The sequence below is a fragment of the Ranitomeya imitator genome, chromosome 1, assembly GCF_032444005.1.
Source record: "Ranitomeya imitator isolate aRanImi1 chromosome 1, aRanImi1.pri, whole genome shotgun sequence".
In the NCBI taxonomy this organism is placed as follows: Eukaryota; Metazoa; Chordata; class Amphibia; order Anura; family Dendrobatidae; genus Ranitomeya; species Ranitomeya imitator.
This window is the reverse complement of record NC_091282.1, coordinates 281,475,289-281,490,951: the sequence shown is the minus strand read 5'-3', so window position 1 is coordinate 281,490,951 and position 15,663 is coordinate 281,475,289.

Below are 15,663 nucleotides of genomic sequence, written 5' to 3'. Positions count from 1 at the left end.
CCTTATTTGTGAAAGGGTCTAAGTGTCTTTTTGGGGTGCAGAAGGTTTCCTTTTTGGGCTTTATTTTTTCTCCCTCGTCTATAGGTTAAGGATCAGGCCATTCATGATTGGATTCAGCCCACATCCGTGAAGAGCCTTCAGAAATTATTGGGTTTTGCTAATTTTTATCGCCGTTTCATTGCTAATTTTTCCAGCGTGGTTAAACCCTTGACTGATTTGACGAAGAAGGGCGCTGATGTGGCGAATTGGTCCCCTGCGGCTGTCTCTGCCTTTCAGGAACTTAAACGTCGTTTTACTTCTGCTCCGGTGTTGCGTCAACCGGATGTTTCTCTTCCGTTTCAGGTTGAGGTTGACGCTTCTGAGATTGGGGCAGAGGCTGTTTTGTCTCAGAGGGATTCTGTTGGTTCCTTAATGAAACCGTGTGCCTTCTTTTCCCGTAAGTTTTCGCCTGCTGAACGCAATTATGATGTCGGCAATCGGGAGTTGTTGGCTATGAAGTGGGCATTTGAAGAGTGGCGACATTGGCTTGAGAGAGCTAAGCACCGTATTGTGGTCTTGACCGATCATAAGAATCTGATTTACCTCGAGTCTGCCAAACGGTTGAATCCGAGACAGGCTCGATGGTCCTTGTTTTTTTCTCGTTTTGATTTCGTGGTCTCGTACCTTCCGGGTTCTAAGAATATTAAGGCTGATGCCCTCTCTAGGAGTTTTTTGCCTGATTCTCCTGAGGTCTTAGAGCCGGTCAGTATTCTGAAAGAGGGGGTGGTCCTTTCTGCAATTTCCCCTGATTTACGACGGGTTCTTCAGGAATTTCAGGCTGACAAACCTGACCGCTGTCCTGTGGGGAAACTGTTTTTTCCTGACAGATGGACTAGTAGAGTGATTTCTGAGGTTCACTGTTCCGTGTTGGCTGGTCATCCTGGCATTTTTGGTACCAGAGATTTGGTTGGTAGGTCCTTTTGGTGGCCTTCATTGTCGTGTGATGTGCGTTCTTTTGTGCAGTCCTGTGGGACTTGCGCGCGGGCCAAGCCTTGTTGCTCCCGTGCTAGTGGGTTGCTTTTGCCATTGCCAGTTCCTGAGAGGCCCTGGACGCATATTTCTATGGATTTTATTTCCGATCTTCCTGTTTCCCAGAGGATGTCGGTTATCTGGGTTGTTTGTGACCGATTCTCTAAGATGGTTCATTTGGTGCCTTTGCCTAAATTGCCTTCTTCTTCTGATTTGGTTCCGTTGTTTTTTCAGCATGTGGTCTGTTTGCATGGTATTCCGGAGAATATTGTGTCCGACAAAGGTTCACAGTTTGTTTCTAGGTTTTGACGGGCCTTTTGTGCCAAGCTGGGCATTGATTTGTCTATTTCTTCTGCATTTCATCCTCAGACAAACGGCCAGACTGAGCGAACTAATCAGACTTTGGAGACTTATTTGAGATGCTTTGTGTCGGCTGATCAGGATGATTGGGTGGCTTTTTTGCCATTAGCCGAGTTTGCCCTTAATAATCGGGCTAGTTCGCTTTTCTTTTGTAATTTTGGTTTTCATCCTCATTTTTCTTCTGGGCAGGTTGAGCCTTCTGACTGTCCTGGTGTGGATTCTGTGGTTGACAGGTTGCAGCAGATTTGGGCTCATGTGGTGGACAATTTGGTGTTGTCTCAGGAGGAGGCTCAGCGTTTTGCTAACCGTCGTCGGTGTGTTGGTTCCCAGCTTCAGGTTGGGGATCTGGTCTGGTTGTCTTCCCGTCACGTTCCTATGAAGGTTTCTTCTCCTAAGTTTAAGCCTCGGTTTATTGGTCCTTATAGGATTTCTGAGATTATTAATCCGGTGTCTTTTCGACTGGCGCTTCCGGCCTCTTTTGCTATCCATAATGTCTTCCATAGATCTTTGTTGCGGAAATATGTGGAACCCGTTGTTTCCTCTGTTGATCCTCCGGCCCCTGTGTTGGTTGATGGAGAGTTGGAATATGTTGTTGAGAAGATTTTGGATTCCCGTTTTTCGAGGCGGAAGCTTCAGTACCTTGTCAAATGGAAGGGTTATGGCCAGGAGGATAATTCTTGGGTTTTTGCCTCTGATGTCCATGCTGCTGATTTGGTCCGTGCCTTTCATCTGGCTCATCCTGATCATCCTGGAGGTCCTGGTGAGGGTTCGGTGACCCCTCCTCAAAGGGGGGGTACTGTTGTGAATTCTGCTCTTGGGTTCCCTCCAGTGGTGACACCAAATTTAGTAGAAAAGAATATACAAAATTTTATTCATAAATATAAGACAAATAACATACATAAAAAAGAAGCATGAAAAGACTATAAAACAATTCCTCCATGCAAGGAGGAGGAAAAACCAACCAGTACACAAATGGCTCACCAATACATATATGACCTGGGTATCAAATACTAGGAGTGCTAATAGAACCGGGTACAGGGAAAAGAGGAGGGATAATCCCCCTGATGTACAACGGGCCCCATATAATCTAAATCCCTGAGACAATCCTGAATCCAACAAGTAATTAAAGTGATCAGCACTTACCCATCATAAGTCAGCATTGGTGCGGCCTTCCCACTACCCCTGACGCGCGTTTCGCGATAATAGCTTTTTCAAAGGGGAGGTGTTATTTGTGTCTCGCTCATACTGCGCCCTTTATAGGATGTCAGCACCTGGGAGTAATTGGCGCGTGTACTCACAGATCCCTCCACGTGTGAAAAAAGTGCAGACACAATAAGCGTCAAACAGTGCGGCGCGCATGGGGGCGAAATATACATCCATGGTACCAGTATCCATCCGCGCCGCACTTACCAGACGCCACCATGATAGCACAGCGTGGAACGGACCGGACAGCGCACGCGTCCCATTCCCACCGGAAAACCGGAAGTGCGTCATCACCGGAAACCAAGGACCTCAAGAATGACCTCCCATGTGTACCGCGCCTGCGTCTGAAGCCGAGCACCTGTCCTACCAATACGCCGTGAGTATCACCATGGTAACAAAGACAGCGGCAGCGCCTGCGCACAGCCAAAACTGGATGGTCTGGAACATCATCCCAAATACACCGTGCTGATCAATGACCCAGACCTAGATATCACTATATTGTCGGGCGCCATATTGTAACGGAGATCATGTTACACCCCAACTCGCACAAAGATGGGTGTCATAAATGGGTCATCATAACCACATATCAATATATAAATACCCACCGCGCGGATCGGGGTCACAAAATCTCTGCTACCCAGTCCAAATACTAGACTGGGAACCCGCTCAAAAACCACCCAGAGACCGTTACGAACAACTAAAGAAGGAAGAAAATGGGAGAAACGAAAAAACATATCATTCGTGTATAAATGTGTATATGGAACCTTATATTCGCCAGAAAATCGAGTATATCATACTGTAGTATAGCATATGAAGGCAAATGTACCCAATACTGGCATACAGCCCAATGAGAACACATACGATCTATAACATTACGTGCACAAAGAATTGCTATAAATAATAACACGAATACTCATCACTCAAAAAGGACACTTACAGACCTACTTAATCGTATGCTGCACTGGCCATAACCCAACATGTAAAAATAAGTGTAAAAAATACTATAATCACACATCAAATAAACCAAAACATATAAACACCCCCCACATGAATTCTTTTCCAATAACTCCGGGTCACAAATGACAGTCTCTGGATATCGGTGAGTAGAAATTTCGTCCATCCTGAAGGGTCTTGGTGATCGAAGTCCAATGATGATGGTACCCAGATGCGCATATTGTATGAGAAGAAAAATATAAAAATAAAAAACTGAACTAAAATACAAGAATAGACAAAAGACACAATTAAAATCATGTCATGATACCGAGAATAGGGAACAGGGATGACCTCACAAAAATGGAGCAAAAGATACCATTTCGTTGAGACCCCTCGGTACTACTGTGTCCAAGGTAATAATCCACCTACACTCCCTTTGGGCCAGAATCTGCTTGAGGTCACCGCCTCCAATACCCCCATGAATGCGGTCAATACCCCTAATACTCAATCCCTTAGGATTACATCCGTGTCGTTCTCGAAAATGTCTGGGAAGAGTCTTGAGGGTCGATGTATCTTGTACATCCCTAGCGGCTAGAATATCGCGAACATGCTCCCGTGTCCGGATTTTAAGTTCCCTAGATGTGAGACCTACATATATGAGGGAGCAGGGACAGGTGGCATAATATACCACATACATAGTAACATAGTAACATAGTTAGTAAGGCCGAAAAAAGACATTTGTCCGTCCAGTTCAGCCTATATTCCATCATAATAAATACCCAGATCTACGTCCTTCTACAGAACCTAATAATTGTATGATACAATATTGTTCTGCTCCAGGAAGACATCCAGGCCTCTCTTGAACCCCTCGACTGAGTTCGCCATCACCACCTCCTCAGGCAAGCAATTCCAGATTCTCACTGCCCTAACAGTAAAGAATCCTCTTCTATGTTGGTGGAAAAACCTTCTCTCCTCCAGACGCAAAGAATGCCCCCTTGTGCCCGTCACCTTCCTTGGTATAAACAGATCCTCAGCGAGATATTTGTATTGTCCCCTTATATACTTATACATGGTTATTAGATCGCCCCTCAGTCGTCTTTTTTCTAGACTAAATAATCCTAATTTCGCTAATCTATCTGGGTATTGTAGTTCTCCCATCCCCTTTATTAATTTTGTTGCCCTCCTTTGTACTCTCTCTAGTTCCATTATATCCTTCCTGAGCACCGGTGCCCAAAACTGGACACAGTACTCCATGTGCGGTCTAACTAGGGATTTGTACAGAGGCAGTATAATGCTCTCATCATGTGTATCCAGACCTCTTTTAATGCACCCCATGATCCTGTTTGCCTTGGCAGCTGCTGCCTGGCACTGGCTGCTCCAGGTAAGTTTATCATTAACTAGGATCCCCAAGTCCTTCTCCCTGTCAGATTTACCCAGTGGTTTCCCGTTCAGTGTGTAATGGTGATATTGATTCCCTCTTCCCATGTGTATAACCTTACATTTATCATTGTTAAACCTCATCTGCCACCTTTCAGCCCAAGTTTCCAACTTATCCAGATCCATCTGTAGCAGAATACTATCTTCTCTTGTATTAACTGCTTTACATAGTTTTGTATCATCTGCAAATATCGATATTTTACTGTGTAAACCTTCTACCAGATCATTAATGAATATGTTGAAGAGAACAGGTCCCAATACTGACCCCTGCGGTACCCCACTGGTCACAGCGACCCAGTTAGAGACTATACCATTTATAACCACCCTCTGCTTTCTATCACTAAGCCAGTTACTAACCCATTTACACACATTTTCCCCCAGACCAAGCATTCTCATTTTGTGTACCAACCTCTTGTGCGGCACGGTATCAAACGCTTTGGAAAAATCGAGATATACCACGTCCAATGACTCACCGTGGTCCAGTCTATAGCTTACCTCTTCATAAAAACTGATTAGATTGGTTTGACAGGAGCGATTTCTCATAAACCCATGCTGATATGGAGTTAAACAGTTATTCTCATTGAGATAATCCAGAATAACATCCCTCAGAAACCCTTCAAATATTTTACCAACAATAGAGGTTAGACTTACTGGCCTATAATTTCCAGGTTCACTTTTAGAGCCCTTTTTGAATATTGGCACCACATTTGCTATGCGCCAGTCCTGCGGAACAGACCCTGTCGCTATAGAGTCACTAAAAATAAGAAATAATGGTTTATCTATTACATTACTTAGTTCTCTTAGTACTCGTGGGTGTATGCCATCCGGACCCGGAGATTTATCTATTTTAATCTTATTTAGCCGGTTTCGCACCTCTTCTTGGGTTAGATTGGTGACCCTTAATATAGGGTTTTCATTGTTTCTTGGGATTTCACCTAGCATTTCATTTTCCACCGTGAATACCGTGGAGAAGAAGGTGTTTAATATGTTAGCTTTTTCCTCGTCATCTACAACCATTCTTTCCTCACTATTTTTTAAGGGGCCTACATTTTCAGTTTTTATTCTTTTACTATTGATATAGTTGAAGAACAGTTTGGGATTAGTTTTACTCTCCTTAGCAATGTGCTTCTCTGTTTCCTTTTTGGCAGCTTTAATTAGTTTTTTAGATGAAGTATTTTTCTCCCTATAGTTTTTTAGAGCTTCAATGGTGCCATCCTGCTTTAGTAGTGCAAATGCTTTCTTTTTACTGTTAATTGCCTGTCTTACTTCTTTGTTTAGCCACATTGGGTTTTTCCTATTTCTAGTCCTTTTATTCCCACAAGGTATAAACCGCTTACACTGCCTATTTAGGATGTTCTTAAACATTTCCCATTTATTATCTGTATTCTCATTTCTGAGGATATTGTCCCAGTCTACCAGATTAAGGGCATCTCTAAGCTGTTCAAACTTTGCCTTCCTAAAGTTCAATGTTTTTGTGACTCCCTGACAAGTCCCCCTAGTGAAAGACAGGTGAAACTGCACAATATTGTGGTCGCTATTTCCTAAATGCCCAACCACCTGCAGATTTGTTATTCTGTCAGGTCTATTAGATAGTATTAGGTCTAAAAGTGCTGCTCCTCTGGTTGGATTCTGCACCAATTGTGAAAGATAATTTTTCTTGGTTATTAGCAGAAACCTGTTGCCTTTATGGGTTTCACAGGTTTCTGTTTCCCAGTTAATATCCGGGTAGTTAAAGTCCCCCATAACCAGGACCTCATTATGGGTTGCAGCTTCATCTATCTGCTTTAGAAGTAGACTTTCCATGCTTTCTGTTATATTTGGGGGTTTGTAACAGACCCCAATGAGAATTTTGTTCCCATTTTTCCCTCCATGAATTTCAACCCATATGGACTCGACATCCTCATTCCCTTCGCTAATATCCTCCCTTAAAGTGGACTTTAGACAAGACTTTACATAGAGACAAACCCCTCCTCCTCTCCGTATGATGTTTTACACGTTATATAATCTCTGATTTCAAATTCCCTGCTCCCATCAGATGACTTGAAGGTCCCACGCCTATATCCGGTTTTGATGCAACGGTTGCTATACCCCCTGGCCTTAAACCTATCGGAAAGAATGGTAGACTGCTTCTCAAAGCGGACATCTGTGGAACATACCCACCTGTTCCTGAGGTACTGACCAACTGGGATGGCTTTAATAACGGAATAGTTGTGGGCCGAAGAGGCATGTAGGAGAGAATTAACAGAAGTGTCTTTTCTATATAAGTCTGTTTTCAGACTCCCATCCTCTCTGACCCACAGACTAATGTCTAAAAAATCAACATGTTTCGTGTGATACTGAAAAGTAAATTTCAAATTAAATTCATTATTGTTAAGTTGTTGCATGAAGTCTAATAGGCTGGCCTTGCTACCCTCCCAAAACATCAATACATCATCAATGTAGCGAAACCAGCCTATTACTGGGTCAGCGGCCTTTGCCCCGTCGCCCTGAAAAACCTGCCTCTCCCAGAATCCGAGAAACAGGTTTGCGTACGACGGCGCACAGGCCGCGCCCATCGCGGTACCTTGCGTTTGCAGAAAAGAACGGTCTTTAAAAACAAAAAAGTTATGTGTTAACGCAAATTCCAATAAATCCAAAATGAACTCAGAAAAGTGGCCATCCCAGTTGGTTTCCCTCAGGAAAAAGCGGGCCGCCCTGAGTCCGTCAGCATGTCTAATCGACGTGTACAGTGACTCAATATCGATAGTAACTAATAAGATTCCATCTTCCACTATGATACCATCAATCTTGGTTAGCATGTCCATTGTGTCTCTGACATAGGAGGGGAGTGTCTCTACCAAAGGTTTGAGATGGAAGTCAATAAACTTGCAAGTATTTTCGCTCAACCCTCCTATGCCAGAGACTATAGGTCGGCCAGGGGGACTGATAGCATCTTTGTGCACCTTTGGTAAAAGATAGAATGTAGCCACCTTAGGATATTTGGGCAAAAGTGCATCAAAAGATTTTTTGGGGATAATCCCTGACTCATATGCATTAGTCAAAATCAATTCCAACTCTATGCGGAACCCCTGCATTGGATTACTGGGCAGCACCCGGTACGTCTCTTTATTTTTGAGCTGCCGGAAAGCTTCTTTTTCATATTTATCGACAGGCCACACTACGACATTCCCTCCCTTGTCTGCCGGTTTAAAGACCACTGTATCCATCGATTGCAACTCTTTAAGGGCTTTCCTTTGTCGATATGTCAGATTATCGTTATATATCTTCTGAGGTATCTTCTTAAGATCCTCAGTTACCAGTCGACAAAAAATGTCGACTGGTGGACATACAGACAAGGGAGGAAATGCCGTAGATTTAGGTGTGATAGAAGGTGGAATAGTACCTGTATATTCAGGCTGTTGCTCGTTAAGTAGATCTTCCAGGTCCGCCAGGGCTTGTTGTTCAGTAATTTCCAATTGTGGGCCAGTTTGATGGTATAATTTCTTAAAAATTAATTTGCGACAAAAAAGGTGGACATCCTTCAAGGCTGTAAAAAAGTCAAAGCCATTACGTGGTACAAAATTCAGGCCTAACTTCAACAAATCGCACTGCTACATTGATGATGTATTGATGTTTTGGGAGGGTAGCGAGGCCAGCCTATTAAACTTCATGCAACAACTTAACAATAATGAATTTAATTTGAAATTTACTTTTCAGTATCACACGAAACATGTTGATTTTTTAGACATTAGTCTGTGGGTCAGAGAGGATGGGAGTCTGGAAACAGACTTATATAGAAAAGACACTTCTGTTAATTCTCTCCTACATGCCTCTTCGGCCCACAACTATTCCGTTATTAAAGCCATCCCAGTTGGTCAGTACCTCAGGAACAGGCGGGTATGTTCCACAGATGCCCGCTTTGAGAAGCAGTCTACCATTCTTTCCGAAAGGTTTAAGGCCAGGGGGTATAGCAACCGTTGCATCAAAACCGGATATAGGCGTGCACGGGCGATGAGAAGAAGTGAACTTCTCAGGCCATCTGAGAAGAGACCTATTAAAAACAATGACTATAGGCTTAGTTACATCTCAACCTCTAACTGCCAATGGGAGAAAATCTGAGAGACCCTGCAGAGACATTGGCCAGTTTTGCGCAGTGATAGTGTGTTGGCGACTCATCTATCGGAGTCCCCAGTTATGATTCAAAAAAGAAGTAAGAACTTGAGGGACACGTTGGTGAGCAGCCACTATGTGGCTAAACAGTCAAAGATTTTCAATTTGGGTGGTAACAAACGGGGCTGTTTTCCCTGCGGCTCATGCGTTGCATGCCCGAATATAACTAGATGTGGGACCTTCAAGTCATCTGATGGGAGCAGGGAATTTGAAATCAGAGATTATATAACGTGTAAAACATCATATGTGGTATATTATGACACCTGTCCCTGCTCCCTCATATATGTAGGTCTCACATATAGGGAACTTAAAATCCGGACACGGGAGCATGTTCGCGATATTCTAGCCGCTAGGGATGTACAAGATACATCGACCCTCAAGACTCTTCCCAGACATTTTCGAGAACGACACGGATGTAATCCTAAGGGATTGAGTATTAGGGGTATTGACCGCATTCATGGGGGTATTAGAGGCGGTGACCTCAAGCAGATTCTGGCCCAAAGGGAGTGTAGGTGGATTATTACCTTGGACACAGTAGTACCGAGGGGTCTCAACGAAATGGTATCTTTTGCTCCATTTTTGTGAGGTCATCCCTGTTCCCTACACCTTTGTTCGCGTGCAAATTTAGACTTTAATGGTTCTATATGTATTATATTCTCGGTATCATGACATGATTTTAATTGTGTCTTTTGTCTATTCTTGTATTTTAGTTCAGTTTTTTATTTTTATATTTTTCTTCTCATACAATATGCGCATCTGGGTACCATCATCATTGGACTTCGATCACCAAGACCCTTCAGGATGGACGAAATTTCTACTCACCGATATCCAGAGACTGTCATTTGTGACCCGGAGTTATTTGAAAAGAATTCATGTGGGGGGTGTTTATATGTTTTGGTTTATTTGATGTGTGATTATAGTATTTTTTACACTTATGTTTACATGTTGGGTTATGGCCAGTGCAGCATACGATTAAGTAGGTCTGTAAGTGTCCTTTTTGAGTGATGAGTATTCGTGTTATTATTTATAGCAATTCTTTGTGCACGTAATGTTATAGATCGTATGTGTTGTCATAGGGCTGTATGCCAGTATTGGGTACATTTGCCTTCATATGCTATACTACAGTATGATATACTCGATTTTCTGGTGAATATAAGGTTCCATATACACATTTATACACGAATTATGTGTTTTTTCGTTTCTCCCATTTTCTTCCTTCTTTTGTTGTTCGTAACGGTCTCTGGGTGGTTTTTGAGCGGGTTCCCAGTCTAGTATTTGAACTGGGTAGCGGAGATTTTGTGACCCCGATCCGCGCGGTGGGTATTTATATATTGATATGTGGTTATGATGACCCATTTATGACACCCATCTTTGTGCGAGTTGGGGTGTAACATGATCTCCGTTACAATATGGCGCCCGACAATATAGTGATATCTAGGTCTGGGTCATTGATCAGCACGGTGTATTTGGGATGATGTTCCAGACCATCCAGTTTTGGCTGTGCGCAGGCGCTGCCGCTGTCTTTGTTACCATGGTGATACTCACGGCGTATTGGTAGGACGGGTGCTCGGCTTCAGACGCAGGCGCGGTACACATGGGAGGTCATTCTTGAGGTCCTTGGTTTCCGGTGATGACGCACTTCCGGTTTTCCGGTGGGAATGGGGCGCGTGCTGTTGTGAAAGGTAATTCAGTACCACAATGGACATAGGAGTCAGAGCACATACAGTGACCTGACAATAACCCAAAAACATAGAACGAGCTCTGAGACGTGGAAACTCTGCTGACCGCAATCCCTAATCCTCTCCAACACAACTAGAGGCAGCCGTGGATTGCGCCTAACGCTCCCTATGCAACTCGGCACAGCCTGAGAAACTAGCTAGCCTGAAGATAGAAAATAAGCCTACCTTGCCTCAGAGAAATAACCCAAAGGAAAAGGCAGCCCCCACATATAATGACTGTGAGTTAAGATGAAAAGACAAACGTAGAGATGAAATAGATTTAGCAAAGTGAGGCCCGACTTTCTGAACAGAGCGAGGATAGGAAAGGTAATTTTGCGGTCAACACAAAACCCTACAAACAACCAAGCAAAGGGGGGCAAAAAGACCCTCCGTTCCGAACTAACGGCACGGAGGTACACCCTCTGCGTCCCAGAGCTTCCAGCAAGCACGAGAAAACAAATAAGCAAGCTGGACAGAAAAAAACAACAAACAAAAAGCAAAAGCGGAACTTAGCTATGCAGAGCAGCAGGCCACAGGAACGATCCAGGAGGAAACAGGTCCAATACTAGAACATTGACTGGAGGCCAGGATCAAAGCACTAGGTGGAGTTAAATAGAGCAGCATCTAACGACTTCACCACATCACCTGAGGAAGGAAACTCAGAAGCCGCAGTACCACTTTCCTCCACCAACGGAAGCTCACAGAGAGAATCAGCCGAAGTACCACTTGTGACCACAGGAGGGAGCTCTGCCACAGAATTCACAACAGCGTGCGCTGTCCGGTCCGTTCCACGCTGTGCTATCATGGTGGCGTCTGGTAAGTGCGGCGCGGATGGATACTGGTACCATGGGTGTATATTTCGCCCCCATGCGCGCCGCACTGTTTGACGCTTATTGTGTCTGCACTTTTTTCACACATGGAGGGATCTGTGAGTACACGCGCCAATTACTCCCAGGTGCTGACATCATAGAAAGGGCGCAGTATGAGCGAGACACAAATAACACCTCCCCTTTGAAAAAGCTATTATCGCGAAACGCGCGTCAGGGGTAGTGGGAAGGCCGCACCAACGCTGACTTATGATGGGTAAGTGCTGATCACTTTAATTACTTGTTGGATTCAGGATTGTCTCAGGGATTTAGATTATATGGGGCCCGTTGTACATCAGGGGGATTATCCCTCCTCTTTTCCCTGTACCCGGTTCTATTAGCACTCCTAGTATTTGATACCCAGGTCATATATGTATTGGTGAGCCATTTGTGTACTGGTTGGTTTTTCCTCCTCCTTGCATGGAGGAATTGTTTTATAGTCTTTTCATGCTTCTTTTTTATGTATGTTATTTGTCTTATATTTATGAATAAAATTTTGTATATTCTTTTCTACTAATTTGGTGTCAATATTCTCCTGTTTTTCGCTGGTGTAGTATATTTATTACTAGGAGTGACACTCCCGTATATTCGATTACATTCTTTATGTCAGGGAGAGAGTTTTTTCTTTGGTAGATTGTGACCATGCTCTCGGCCATTTATCATACTAAATGCTTTACGATTATCGTTGTTGCTTCCCTCCAGTGGTGGTAGGTGGGAATGCAGTTGTCTCTGAGTCACAGTCCTGGCCAGGTGTATCTGCTAATTGCTGTTCTGACTGGGATATTTAAGTGTGCAGGCTTCATTAGCCCTTGCCAGTTGTCAATGTTTCTTTGGAAGTATTGGATCTCTGCCTGGCCTCACCTGCTTAGCTGCCAGTTCTGCAAAGATAAGTGTCCGTTTCTTTTTCTGAAGCACACTTGCTGTGTGCTTATTTTCCGTGCTGATCTTTTGTTTCTATTTGCTCCAGCTTAGACTGTGTCAGTTGTTTTTCTCAGTCTGGTTGGATTCTCTGGAGTTGCAGTTATACTCTCCACATCTTTAGTTAGGTGGTGGAGTTTTGTATTTTCTGCTGTGGATATTTTTGTAGTATTTTTATGCTGACCGCTTAGTATCCTGTCCTGTCCTTTTCTATTTAGCTAGAAGTGGCCTCCTTTGCTAAGCCTGTTTTGCTGCCTGCGTGTGTCTTTTCCTCTCCAACTCACAGTCATTATTTGTGGGGGGCTGCCTATCCTTCGGGGGTCTACTCTGAGGCAAGATAGTTTTCCTATTTCCATCTTTAGGGGTATTTAGTTCTCCGGCTGTGTCGAGGTGTCTAGGTTTTGTTAGGCACACCCCACGGCTACTTCTAGTTGCGGTGTTAAGATCAGGGTTTGCGGTCCGTATAGTTACCACCTACTCCAGAGAAAGTTTTCATGCTGCTCCAGGGCCACCTGATCATAACAGTCATGCATATAGACAGATCTATCTGAACACTTTTTATAGCAGATATCCCTGCATGTCAATTTGGGTGGGGGCTGACAGATCTATTTGTCCAACACACCTAGGTACTCAGATATGCAGGAGTTTGCACTCTGAGGAATCTAACAAAATTCATACAACAAATAAATGTTATACTTTTCTTTTTTTCCCCACACAAGGAAGAAAAACAGTGTTAAAAATCTTTTTTTAGAGATTGTACCAAGAATAACACAACCACCCACAGAGGTAATTTTACACAGTCTGGAGACAGGCTCGTTAGTAGCGCCTCCAATAGAGGGACAAAAGAAGAATTTGATCACAAAGTATTTTCCTCCAGCACCATTGCAGTCCTCAAAAAGAAAAACAGGACCAGAGGCTCTAGAGGAGGGAGGAAAGAAAAAAACTCTGGTCTCTCTAAAAGAAAGAGGATTTTAAAAAAGAATACTGAACGGAATATAGAGAATAGTACGATTAAATTATTCAATTTATCTAAACATCAACTCTCTAAGGCTGAAGAAGCAATTCTATCTAAAGGTCTAGGCTTCTGGCCCCCACAAAGAGCCAGGCCTTTGGATTTATTTCTTGATCTAAATAAGTATGTCCGCAAATTAACACTTATTAGACATTTTGCCATAATGGATCGAACAGCAGGGTGTAAAGACAAGGATAAAGTAAAAACTATTTTAAAAGCAGATACTATTCCATCCAGTAAAAGTATACATAAAAATGTCTGTCCAAAATCTAATTTTAACCCCACCCACCATCGAGGCAGTCATTTGGACATTTTTTATACTTTAGTATCCGAGGAATTTCGGGTATTAAATAAGACTGGAAAAACTATACAAAAAAGGGAAAATAGAAAATACGGGTTCTGTAGGTAGAAACAGACTAAATAATAAAAGAACCATTCAAAAAATGAATATTTCAAAGGAAGAAAAAGAAGCTTTAGAAAAACTAAAGAACAATGAAACAATTGTGATTCGAGGGGCAGATAAAGGAGGGGGTATTGTCATTCAGGACCGAGAGGACTATTTGGAGGAAGCATATAATATATTATCGGATGTAAAATACTATAAAAAGTTAGATGTTGACCCTTCCAAAAGACATATCGAAGAATATCATAGGTTGATAGACACTGCCTTTAATCAAAACATCCTAAATAAAAGGGAAAAACGGTTCCTGACCAACAAAAATCCAAATACAGCCCTATTTTATTATCTGCCCAAGGTGCATAAAAATCCTGTGAAACCTCCCGGATGACTGATCATTTCGGGGATAGGGTCACTAACTAGTCAGTAGGGTTGAGCGACCTTGACCTTTTTAGAGTCGAGTCGTGTTTCGCGAAACCCGACTATCTTAGAAGTCGAGTCGAGTGGAATCGGCCGATTATGGCGAAAAGTCGGGTATCGCCCGAAACACGAAACCCAATGCAAGTCAATGGGGGAGCATAGTCGGCAGTGAGTGGAGGCCAGGAAAACACCTACACTGCCCATTTTAATGGCAAAAACATCCATTCTTGTTACAGAAGCTTGTCAATCGTAATTTAGCTTATAATAATTGGAAGGCATTTGAAATTGGGGGTCATTTGGCTAAAGTTGTGGGGGGTAGGGCTGGTTCAAGTAATTAGTGGGCCCAGTAAATCTGGACCACGTCACGGCAGTGGAGCAGGGAGAGGTAAGTATTTCAACTTTGCAAGTGCTGTGATCCTAAGCAAGCAGGGGGGGCCCACTCGTTGGCATTGGCACTGGCACAGGGCCCCTCAAAATACAGCGGTGTGTTTGCACGGCGGGGGCGCCTCCCACCGGCAGCAACACTTTTGCGTACTATGAGAGGCCCTGTGCCAGTGACGTCGCCAACTAGTATTCCTTCCCCCACCTGATGAAGGAACCTGCACTTTCATCTGCACCTTCCTCTTTGTCCCCGTGTAAGGTGGTATGGTATGCGGGAAGAGGAACCTGACTTTCAGCAGGGTCACAATCTTGCTGTGTAGCGTGCACGGGGAATTTTGCGTTATGGCTCAATGTACCAGCAGACTCATCTATCACTGGCTGGGCAATGGGCAGGATGAGGAGGAAACACAGATATAGGCCCAAAGAATAAAGTTGGCTAAATGCAGTTCAAAATTGGTAACACAGGACTAACCAGGGGGCATTGCAGTGGAGGACAACTGGAATGAGAGGCTGACACAGAGAGTAGGCCCAAATCAGTAAGTAGTCGAAATGCAGTTCAAAATTGGCAACCGTAGTAAACAGGCGGCACAGCTTTGTTCAGTGGAGGAGAATAGCAAGGAGTGGCAGACACCGATAGTAGGCCCCAACCCAACTAGTAGGCCAAATGCAGTCTAACATTAACAACTACTTAACGAGAGCCTGAAAATGGAATTTCAGGACAGGAAACCAGGAGAACAGTAAGGAGTGGCAGACACCGATAGTAGGCCCCAAACCAACTAGTACGCCAAATGCAGTTGTTCCATTTAACCACAATTTAATGAGAGCCTGAAGATAGAAGTTCAGGAAAGGCAACCTGGAGAA